This window comes from Lemur catta, chromosome 1 (assembly GCF_020740605.2).
Source record: "Lemur catta isolate mLemCat1 chromosome 1, mLemCat1.pri, whole genome shotgun sequence".
NCBI classification, from domain to species: Eukaryota; Metazoa; Chordata; class Mammalia; order Primates; family Lemuridae; genus Lemur; species Lemur catta.
Window position 1 is genome coordinate 280,712,763 of NC_059128.1, and position 12,550 is coordinate 280,725,312.

A 12,550-nucleotide genomic window follows, 5' to 3' on the forward strand; every position below is an offset into this window, starting at 1 on the left:
ATTTCTTTTGAGTAAATACCAAGTAGTAAATTGAGACTGTAGGTTTTTGAGGACAAAATCCACATCCCATTCATTTTTGTGCCCCAGAGCGCGGTGCCTTGAGGCTAAGCATGAAGGCAAAACCTTGGTGGGAAAAGGGAATGAATATTTAGTGTATGTTTACTAATTGCCAGATACCCTTTAAAAGATTTTTTCATATATTGTCATATTTGGTCCTTTCAACAACTGTATGCCATTTGTGTTATTTTTACAGTTTTATTTCTAACTGGAGAAACAGAGGCTCAGGAAAGTTAAGCAGCCTGCCTAGGCGCACACAGCTAGTAAGATGTAGAACCAGGCTTCAGACTTTCTGTTTGACTCCAAAGACCAGGATGACTTTTTCCTACTATTTTTGGCTGCTTATCCAAACAGCTAAGTTGATTTGATTTGCGGGAGAATCCTTACATTCTCCTGAGAGCCTCTGTGGGATCAGAGAGCCTTCCTGGCCGCTGAAGTGGGTCTGATCCCGCTACAGGAAAGCCTAAGGGTCAGTCTATAGCTCTGGGACACTGACCAGTGTGTCATGTCATTTACCGTTAAACAAATGATCTCATTAGCTGAATTTTTAAAAATCCAGCTGCATTTTCCATGATATCAACATTTGCTATTGAAATAATTACTGTCACCTTATAGAAATTTAGGCTAATCATAGAGCTCTTTATGTGTTGTTGACTCACAATAAGCAACACTTCCACAAAATCCACAGGCTATTTTGGCTTTTTCCTCAACTGCGGGAATCTTTTGGAGAGAAAGAACTTTGAGGGGACCTAGGCCTTTTTAGAATTTTGTAGCAATTCATCCCCTCCACGGGGGGTGGCTCAGGAGAGTGGTGGCCGGCAGAGTTCATCATGGCACCCGGTAAGGCAGAGTGGGCAGGAGACAGGGCCCATGTGCAGCCGGAATGCCCCGGGCTGTCCACACTGATGAACAAAATACTGAAATACTTGTGTTTTGGCAGGAAAATTGCAGGCTGCCCTGGCTCCTCCCTGGGACACTGTCGTCTCCATCATAAGGGTTAGCACCCATCTCCGCAGGGGGCCTCTGGACCCCGGTCCAGTGGCTTGGCCACCATCCGTTCCCACCCTGTGGCCCCATGACATGAAGCTGTTAAATAGTTTGATTATGACTTCTGGCTAAAAGTTATTTTCAAAACATAAATTTACAGGCATCAGGTCGACCATGTTCTTATCCCACTTTTTAGTATAATATTATGGTCCCCTCACCTGTTGTTTTGCTTTCTAAGGTTTTAGGTACCCTTGGTAAACCAGGATCCTCTAGAGAGAGAGAGAGAGAGAGAGAGAGAGAGACACCACATTCACATAACTTTTATTACAGAATATTATTATAATTTCACCCCCCTTGCTGACTGAACAGACCCCCTCTTGGCCAATAGGACCCCAGAAAAATCCTTCAAACTGCGATCCTGGCCGTGTATCTAAACTCACTTTTGGAGTATAGATATAATTGACCAGCATTAATGTTTGTTGAAACAGAGGTCATAAGACTGGCAAAACAGACTTTGTGACGATAAGATACTAAATTATCAACAGGACCTAAAGCCACGCAGGGCAAAGGATGAATCACACCTGCGGACCAGCAATTTGCTATTGTGCCTTGCTCTGATTTACAGACTTCCTTGTCTTGGCTTAAAACACTCAAAGCCTTTAGACAAAGCCTTATTTCTTTAACCAGTTGCAAATCACAGCATCTTTGAACCCACCTATAACCTATAAGCCCCTGCTTCAAGATGTCCCGCCTTTTTGGGCCAAACCAGTATACACCTTCCATGTGTTGATTTATGTTTTTACCTGCAACTCCTGTCCCCTTAAAATGTATAAAACCAAACCAAAATGCTTCAGGACCACTTACTCAAGGCTTCTCTGGGTGGCTGTCCAGGCTGTAGTCACACATGTTTGGTTCAGAATAAACCTCTTGAAATTATTTTATAGAGTTTGCAGTTTTTTCCATTAATGTAATTGTTTTATTTTATTATTGGTTATTGGTAATCTCTTGTGCCTAATTTATAAATTAAACTTTATCATAGGTTGGTATGTGTAGGAAAACATAGTATGTGTAGGGTTCCGCACTATGCAAGATTTCAGGCATCCACTGGGGGACTTGGAATGTACTCTCCATGGATAAGGGGGACCACTGTATTTAAAAAAGCTATTACTTTCTACCTTTATGATTCATATACATACTTTAAGCATAAACAATTTGGTTAAAGTCTATTTCCAAGTTTTTCTGCTGTAGGGGAGGAAAAATAAGTTTCCCTCTTCCCTTTGTAGTTCTTAGTTGGGACAGACTCCTGTAAAAAAAGAGACAGATACAAGAGAAAAACAAAAACAAGTTTATTAACATGCACACATCACGCGTAGGCGGTAGCTACCCAGAGACTTGAATAAATCTCAGAGAGGTGACTTAAATACCATCTTCAACTGAAACAAAGAAAGAAGGGTGTTGGTGGGGGCAGGTACGGGAGGTAACCCAGAAAATCAGAGTTAAACAAGGGTAAGTTTTCTAAAGCAGATTTGAATCATCCTCCTCATTTGGGCACAGAAAGGGACACACACTCACGATTGGCACTCCTTTATGGAAGTGAATTACCCTCACAACAGGGTAATTTCTACTGTGTGTTCCGAGCTGCTTCTTTGTTAACAGTTTCTCAAAATAATCCTTATGCCAAAAAGGCATATTTTGGGATGGCATATTTTGGTCTCCTAGAGTCATATTTTGGGGTAGCATTTTCTGGTCTCCTAGAGTTATATTTCAGGGTGCACACTCTGGCCTCCTGTACTGGTCATGCCCAAGCTAGACAGACATTATAGCAATTATGAGCATGGAGTTTGGGGTCAGACAGGCTTCAATTTTGATTTTTGTTTCTGCTGCTCCTCAGCATGTCTTGTCTTTCTTTTCTTTGGTGAGTTATGGCAAGTCGTACAACCTCAGTTTTCTCATCTGTAAAATGGATAACACCTACTCCATAATTGTTTAGGGATAAAAGAGTTGCTGGGTGTAAAGACCTTGCCCCAAATGCTCCTTACATGCCGGCCACTGTTACATATTTCAGGTAAATTCTGGTGGATTCATTTAATGCTGAGTGTTACTTTCTTAAGACATTTGGGGCTATAGCTGTTAATTCCAAAAGAGCTTCTTCCTATTGCTTTAGAGTAACCTTACTTTGTGTGAGTTGATTTCAACTCCATGCCTTTCTTTTTTCTTTTCTTTTTATTTTTTTGTGGCAGAGAGATTCTTTTCCTAATGGACAATTGACTTAAAATAGTAAGAAGTAAAGAAAAAGCTGATTGTGGTCAGGCGCGGTCGCTCACGCCTGTAATCCTAGCACTCTGGGAGGCCGAGGCGGGTGGATCGCTTGAGATCAGGAGTTCGAGACCAGCCAGAGCAAGAGCGAGACCCTGTCTCTACTAAAAATAGAAAGAAATTATCTGGCCAACTAAAAATATATATAGAAAAAATTAGCCGGGTATGGTGGCGCATGCCTGTAGTCCCAGCTACTCGGGAGGCTGAGGCAGAAGGATTGCTTGAGCCCAGGAGTTTGAGGTTGCTGTGAGGTAGGCTGATGCCATGGCCCTCACTCTAGCTCGGGCAACAGAGCAAGACTCTGTCTCAAAAAAAAATAAAAATAAAAAAATAAAAAATAAAAAAAAAAAGAAAAAGAAAAAGCTGGTTGTAAGAGTGAAAAACAAACTTAATGCTTGAGGTTTGAATCTGGATCTCTCTTTGACTCTGCACGTGGAGGGAAGGAGGCGATTGCTATGAGTCTTGCATGTCATATCAATTGAACACAAAGAAGTGCAGCTTTTCAGGGCAGGAAAAATGGCAAGTGCCTTGGGATTTAAACCCTTGATTTTAAGTCTTTTAATGACAAGTCATAGTGATTCCTATTCAGTCCAGCCTTTTTTTTTTCTTGATAAGGTTGTATTTTTGAATTGAAAGAACAGGCACAGCTTGGGAGCAAAAGCAATAGCAGTCTTCATTCTGAAAATGCCAGGGGATGAAGATGAACAGCCAGGCTTTGTGGTGTGTGCCTGTGTGTGTGTGAGCATGAGTTTGTGCATGCGTATGTAACGAAAATCATAACACCAAGGAGATGGAAACACTGAGCAGGAAAAGGAGAGCAGGGGGCTTCCAGACGGAACACACAGTTCCTGCTGCGGCAGTTTGTTGAATGACTTGGTTCTTCCCTTGATCACACATACCCAAAAAGAAATGATTACAGATGGTGGATATGGTTTTCTGAGATTGTAATCATTTTCTTCCCTTTTTTTTTTTTTTTTTTTTGAGACAGAGTCTCACTCTGTTGAGTGCAGGCTGGAGTGCCGTGGCATCAGCCTAGCTCACTGCAACCTCAAACTCCTGGGCTCAAGTGATCCTCCTGCCTCAGCCTCCCGAGTAGCTGGGACTACAGGCATGCGCCACCATGCCCGGCTAATTTTTTCTATATATTTTTAGTTGTCCAACTAATTTCTTTCTATTTTTAGTAGAGACGGGGTCTCGCTCTTGCTCAGGCTGGTTTCGAACCCCTGACCTCGAACAACCCTCCTGCCTCGGCCTCCCAGAGTGCTAGGATTACAACAGGCATGAGCCACTGTGCCCAGCCAGATTGTAATCGTTTTCATATATGAGAATTTCCTTCGTGGACACTGTTGGGGCCAAGGGAAAACTTCTCCTTTGCCCTCTGAAGGTTCACTGAAAATCACTGACAAGAGGTATTTGTTTTTTTTTTTTTTTTTTTTTTTTTTTGAGACAGAGTGTCACTTTGTTGCCCGGGCTAGAGTGAGTGCCGTGGCATCAGCCTAGCTCACAGCAACCTCAGACTCCTGGGCTTAAGCGATCCTACTGCCTCAGCCTCCCGAGTAGCTGGGACTACAGGCATGAGCCACCATGCCCGGCTAATTTTTTTTGTATATATATTTTTAGTTGGCCAGATAATTTCTTTCTATTTTTAGTAGAGACAGGGTCTCACTCTTGCTCAGGCTGGTCTCGAACTCCTGACCTCGAGCGATCCACCCGCCTCGGCCTCCCAGAGCTAGGATTACAGGCGTGAGCCACCGCGCCCGGCCGACAAGAGGTATTTGATCATGATTTTACATGACGTGTGAGCCTTTAGGATGCCAACCCAAAGATACAGGTGAAACTGTCTATTTTTATGCTTAGGTTCACAAAGTATGGACAGATGTGTAGAAATATAACTGGGAAAAAGAGTATGACCTCATGCTAACAGACTGAGTGTGGAAACCCAGCAACGCCTGTGTGTCTAGATTTTTCTTGGTCTCTCTGCGAAGCATTCCTTCCTTTTGGGTGTGGGGCAGCACCCTTTTTGGAATCGGAGTTTTATGACCTACAATCAAATGAGGTAGGTCTGATAATTTCTTTAGGGCCAATTTTTACACAAAAAGTTAGCGTGATATTTTTAGGTTTTGTGGCAGGCTTTGGGGAAAAAGGTGTTCTGGTTTCTATGACTAGCCTTAGGGGAGAATGAGTCTGAGAGTCAGGAAGGTAGGAGAGAAGGTGAGAGAAAAACATTTGCGTCTGAGGTTGCTTCTAAGACCTTAATTTTTGAGGTATTGTTTTCTGAGTCCCAACATTGCCTGGTCTGAAACTTCCCTGAGAAGTTTCACAGTCCAGAAATTGAATTAGTGGACTTCCTTACAAGCCATGGGACCAGTTTCACAGTCCTGGGACTAGGTATCATCTCAGGAGGTGGTGTTGCAGGCGGCCTTCTACCAAAGTCTGGCCTTTCTATAATATGATTTGAGCAATCAGATATCTAATAAGAGGCACTTATGTGGAAGTAAAAGAAAAACGAAGGTTAATGGTTAGAACAAACTATAAACTCAACAGCCAGTGGAGAAGATTTTTAGATGTTGGGCTCAAAGCATGTCCAGACGAAGTGAGGGCTCATAGTGACAATCTGACAGAGGTGCCCAGGTTTGCAGTTTGCACTAGGTGTTCCAGTGCACTTCCTGAGCAGTCTCTACATGAGCAGTGATTTCCCCCAGTTTATATCAAGTTGTCTAGTTTCAGCCTCTAGTACTTCAAGAAAAATTGCAGTTTTATTTTTTAGTGATTTCAAGTCAGAAAAATGGAAGAAAAATTGGAAACATTAATTTGAAGACTTGTAGCCAGAAAAGAATTCAAGATTCAGGCCAAACTGTAGACAAATAATAAAAACTAAAAAAAAAAAAAAAAAAATTCAGTGCTAGAATCTAATAACAGTTGTGCTATGGTTTTCATCAGAAACATAATTATTCTCTTTCCAGTCCCCCATTTCTACCAAAGATAAATCACAGTAGGACCAATTTATTTGCAAAATAAGTCTTAGACTTACTATCCTTGGCCTGATTATTTGCAAAAAGTACAGCAAGAATCGAGATTGGCCATTGAGGCTGTTTTTAACTTGGAACTTTTTCATAAGGAATCTCGGAGTAGACTCTTAAAAGCCTCTAAGGCCAGGAAACCAAAGGCTCCACATCTCAGGCTCTGCTTTCCAAAGCCGCTCACCCCTCTGCCTTTCCCCATCTTGCTCTATGCTGCAGCCATACTTCATTGCTTTTTTTAAAAAAAGCATCCCACTTTCTCTCTCGCCTCTGAGCCTTTGTCCCTGCTTCCCCTTTCCTGGAATGCTCTTGCTCGTCTTCATACCCAGAGAACGCTCATCCTTCGTGTTTTAGGAGAGACACCAGTTCCGCAGTGAGGCCCTCCCTGACCTCTCTTCTGTGCCCAATTAGCTTCTCTCGGCGGTTCTCACACACTGTTTATAGTTCCCATATCCCTGGAAGGGCTATCCTGGAAAAACCAAGGAGACGGTCACAGCAAGCAAGACTCCCAGGAGAAGCCCATTGGCTAACGTTTAGTTCTCCTGCTTGGCAAGCGCAGGAAGAAGCGGTGATCCAGAGACGGGCTGTAGAAGACCACCGCTTCAGCCTGCAGGTGTCTGTGACCTTGAAGCTAGTCCTGAATGTCTGCTTCGCTAGAGCGGGAAACAATTTGCCTTCCTTTACTTGCAGGGGCAGCAACGGACCTACGCTGTGCTCTGCCAAACACAGAAACACCCCAATAATTTAGTCTTTGTTATATAATCATTGCACACTTACATTTTGTCCATTCCTTTATAAAACATGTCAGGAGAAGACAAAATCATGGATGCAAATGGACGAAATCAGAATCTGTCAGTTATTAAAACTGTTACAAATAAATTGAGTTAAATAGTTCTGGAGGCTGGAATACATGGCTCCATTTGCTCAAAAATGTGTTAACAGATTGCCATCTAAATGTGGTGCTTTCAAATGATATTTAGGTTAGCGCTGTAGGCCAGCATGTCGGCTCTTCCTTGTTCCCACTAGTCCAGCCACACTGTGTACTTGACTGTTTCTCAGACCTTCCAGGCATGTTCTTGCCTCTAGGCCTTGCTTTCCCTGCCTGGCATGCTCCCCCTCCACCCACAGGGTCTCGCTCTGTTGCCCAGGCTGCATTGCAGTGGCACTATCAGCCAGGCTGCAGCTAGTTCACTGCAGCCTCAAACTTTTGGGCTCAAGAAATCCTCCTGTCTCAGTCTCCCGAGTATCTGGGACTACAGGCAAGTCCCACCACGCCCGGCTAATTAAAAAATATATATTTCTGTAGTGACAGGGTCTTTCTATGTTGCCCAGGCTGGTCTCAAACTACTGGCCTTAAGCTATCCTACTGCCTCCCAAAATGCTGGGATTACAGGTATGAGCCACTATACCTGGACAACACGGCTTATTTACGTCATCTCCTTTAGGTGTCTACTCAATGTTGTCTTACCAGTAAGTCCTCCTCTGACCACTCGATTTAAAGTAAAACTCCCTCCTCAAGAAGTTAAACATGAAATTACCATATGACCCAATAATACCTTTCTATGTATATACCCAAGAGAAATGAAAACTTATGTCCTCATAAAAACTTGTACTGAATGTTTGTAGCAGTATTATTTATAATAGCCAAAAGCTGAAAAAACTCAAATGCTCATTAATAGATGAGTGGATAAACAAGATTCAATGCATACAGTGGAATATTATTCAGCCCCAAACAGGAATCAAGTGCTGACACACACTACAACATGGGTGGGCTTGGACACCTTATGCTAAGTGAAAGAAGCCAGACACAGAGGGCTACGGGTTATATGATTCCATTTATAGAAATGTCCAGAATAGGCAAATCCATAGACATAGAAAGTAAATTGGTTGTGTCCAGGGACTGGGGAGAGGGGGAGTGGTGAGTGACTGCTAATGGGTAGGTTGTTTTGGGGGCATGTTGGTAATGAAAATGTATGGCAGTAGACAGTGGTGTTGGTTGCACAACTCTTTAAATAATACTGGAAACCACGGGCTTGAACCATCTGAAGGGGTGAATTTTGTAGTATCTGAACTATATCTCAACAAAGCTGTTATAGAAAAGTTGGACCTCCCTGTCTTTCTGACACTCATTATTCTCCTTTCCTGCTTTATTTTCTTGCTACTCCCCACCTAACATACTTCTGATTTATTTTGCTCACTGTCTGTCTGTCCGTCTGCACTGGATTATGAACTCCATGTGATCAGAAGTTTTTGCCTATATTGTTCACTCTCGTGTCCCTCCGCCCTGGAACAGTGCATACAGTAGGTGCTCTACTCTATGTTGAGCAAGTGATGGAATAGACGTGACTATTTGTACATGGAAGCTGGCACTAGGAAGTCCTTTGAAAAAGATAAAAAGATCATTGTTCAGATAAAAATAAGAATAAAAATGGAGACACGTTTATATTACATAAATGTAAGAAAAAAATTTAATGAAGCTAGGTGTCGGTTGAAAACCTTAGCACAGACTTACGGCTTTGTTAGATGCAAGACTCTGCTCTGTTGGTGAGTGACCGAGGACTCCTTTCTGGGATCACTTGGCCTGGAATTTTGTGGTTCCAGCAACTAAAGTTCGGTCCTTTGCTCTTCGTTTCCCCCAAGAAAGTTTGTCTCCCTGAAATTCTAAGATACAGTGTATTAACAGAAAATTTGAGGTGCACCAAGGCCAACAGAACAGGAGGTGCTCGCCGTTGGAAAGAGAGCGTGTCGCTCACAGTTCCCAGGAGAAAGAAGCAGGTGGGGGCCGTCCAGGCTGCACGGGGTTGGTCTGGAGGCGAGGGGTGGGTTTCTGTGTGTGGGACAGAATGGATGAGACAGGACAAGCAGGCTTAGGATGGGCCAGTCAGAATAGTTTCAGCAGACCCTGGGGCATCGGGCCTGCCCCTAGTCGTCTGGTACCTGGCCCTGGGGTGATTATGGCAAGTGGATTGTGGCCAAGTCTGAGAGCCCAGGGAAGGAGGTGGTTGGGGAGCATGGGTCACGGATTGGCTGGGTCCCACTGAAAAGCAGGCTCTCAGGCACGTTGTTCCCTAGCTCTAGGAAATGGATAACCCTGGCTGGGCAGTCCCTCCAGGGTCAGCGAGGCCCCAGATGCCACAGCATCAGAATACAGAAAACAAGACATGGTTAATGCACCTGGAGGGTAAATAGCACTAGTTCTTAGATCCTGGCAACCAAGATGGTCCTGAAGTGCCTTATTCTGGGAACACAAAGCTATTTTGGGGGACTGCTGAAATGGGCAGGGGGCCATCTTTGAAGAGGTTCCCTGCCCTTGGGATGGCCAAGCGTGGAGGAGCTGGGATTGAAAGGCAAAGATTACGGCCAGACAGGACAAGCAAGGCCGTGAGAGCCTGAGGCCCACGAGGATACGGAATGGATACTGGAAGACAGCAGTGTGACTGGTGCATGTAGTGGCTGGATCGTGCATAGGTGCTTAACTGTTATTTATTTAAGGCACACTGTGAAACGATTACACCAAACTATGACCTCCTCACTAAAATTTTAGCCAACACCCAGGGGGCATCACTCCACATACCTTCAGCCCTGTGCAAGTTGTCATGCGGAGGCCAAGTGCACGCAGTGCTGTGTTATTCTGGTCAGTAGGTGTCTTTATTGGATAAAGTGTTCGATAGGTGTGAAAAGTGAGGGTTGGTCTCTAACAATCCATAAATTGTATTTCAAATGCTCAGCTCTCCCTCCCTCCCTCTCCCTTTCTCTCTCTCTCTCCCTCTCTCTCTCTCTCTCTCTCTCTCTCTCTCTCTCACACACACACACACACACACACACACACACACACACGGTTGGATCTGTCTTTCCAGATTCCTAAAATGGCACAGTTACCCTGCTCTAGTAATCAGAGAAATAACCTTGGCTCTTAGTTGAAAATATTTTGGGGAAATATCTCAGCAAAAGATTAAAAAATCAGGGCAGCATTGTTTCCCCAACCCTTGTTTCTTCGGTAATCTTTACTCCCTGCGTCCCAGGCCCAGCTCTAAAGCCAACAAATGCTGCAAATGGCAGTGATGACCTCAGACATTTCCTGTGGCTTAATGTCCAGTCAGTGCCTGATTTTATTGCATCTTGTTGTTTGGTGACATTTGGAGGGGCCATCAATTATCAGGAGGGTGGTGAGGTGGCCCTGAGTAATTCTGAGCAAACACCCAGCCTCTGAGGGCCTCTTCTTGGCCGTGCCCAGGAGAATGGACACTGCAGAATGACTGTTCTGCAGAGACAGGAAGGGGAAGTAGGAAGGTGAGACACAGCTTCTAAAGCTGCCTTGTGCAGGAGTTCAGCTTGGTCTCTGACGTCATATTCCTGTTTAAGTGGGAGGTGGTTGGGGTGGATTCTGTTCTTTATCCAAACTATAAACAAAAATGTGAGTTTGGTCTGAGGGGTAGGCCAAATGGTAAATTCTGGTACTCATAGAGATCTTGCAGTGGTTGGGAATATCTACATGTTGGGGCAGGATTTGAACCCAGGTCACTTCATGTCTGAAGCCCAAGACTCTCTTTTCTTTCCCTGTTTATACACAACAGGCTGTTGGGAATGTCATAAATACTCCCACCACCGTTCTCCTTCTTTCCCTCCCCTCCTCCTCCTCCTCCTCCCCCCCTCTTCCTTCTGTCCTTCTCCCTCTTTTTCCTTCTCCTTCCTCTCCACTGCCTTCTTCCTTCTTCTCCTTATTATCAGAATAACTACCACGTATTGAATGTCCCCTCTGTCCCAGCGTGTCTCAAGCACCTCACCCACAGTATCTCATTAAGTCACGCAGTTGGTGGAAACGGACACTCAGAAGCACTACGCGGCTCACTGAACTCTCGCCGCCAGCACAGGGCTGAGATTGGACCCCAGATTTTCCTGACTTCAAACCTAGAGCTCTTAACTCCTTAATGTCTACACATCTGTATGTTAATTGTGCAGAAGCAAGCACCTTTGGCCTGGGTTAGTTGTCCTCAGGCCTTCTTGCAGGTTTTTTAAAATTCCAAGGTAGATAATAACAGCCTGGTGTCATTTCACACGCACGTAGAGAGACTTGACCTTGCCTGTATGATGAGTCAAGGTCCTGGTCCCCACACTGAGCTGGCCATTCTTGCTGCACATGCTGGGCTCTGCACAGCTGGCTCATGGGCCGGGTCTTGCTGACTCTCTGAGCGACCCCTCCTGCAGAGCCTCAAGCGATGCTGCTACCCCCCCAAAACCTTTGCTTTCCTTTAGGGCCCAAGATGGCATGGCTGGGCTTCACCTGAAGTCACTCTGATCTCTGGAAAGGAATTTATGTCTATAAAACATAAATATGGCTTTTAATTGGTCACCATTATTTTTATTTCATTATGTCAATAAAACATGTTTGAAGGTGGTTTTTATTTCTCTTATTGAAGTAACTTGTCATAGGATTCCCTGGTGGGAAGCTCCACCAAGACATGAAATAGACATAATGGAAAGGCTTTTAGGGAAAGGCATGAAATCCGTTTCCCAAGGCCCAGCTGCATAGGCAGCTGTTGGGAAGGCCTCGCGGTGCTCACGGGGCTCTTGAATACTGAGACTGAGATGACGTATTCTCTGATGTCAGAGGGTCATGCTGGCTTTTTTTCTTTTTGAGACAGAGTCTCTGTCACCCTGGCTAGAGTGCAGTGGTGTCATCATAGCTCACAGCAACCTCAAACTCCTGGGTTCAAGCTAATCCTCCTGTGTCAGCCTCCCAAGTAGCTGGGACTACAGGCGTGCGCCATGACATCCTGCTAATTTTTCTATTTTTTAGTGGAGATGGGGTCTTGGCTTACTCAGGCTGGTCTTGAACTCCTGAACTCAAGCTGTCCTCCCTTGGCCTCCCAGAGTGCTAGGATTATAGGCGTGAGCCACCTCACCCGACCCCATGCTGGTTTTTAATCCAAGAATTAAACCAACAGAAACTGTGTGACTATAAACCAAGAAACAAGCGTGTTTTGAAGCCTTGTCTGTAACCTGGGAAGTGCCCTATTTTCCCTGGAGAGCTGTTGCTCAGTTTTAAAAATCCACACGGTTTAGCAATTACAGACGGCTTTCCAAAATCCTATTTTCATATTTACAACCCTCTTCCAAAATGGTTTTGTAATATTTGACATCAACAACTAATGATACAGGCTAATTGATTA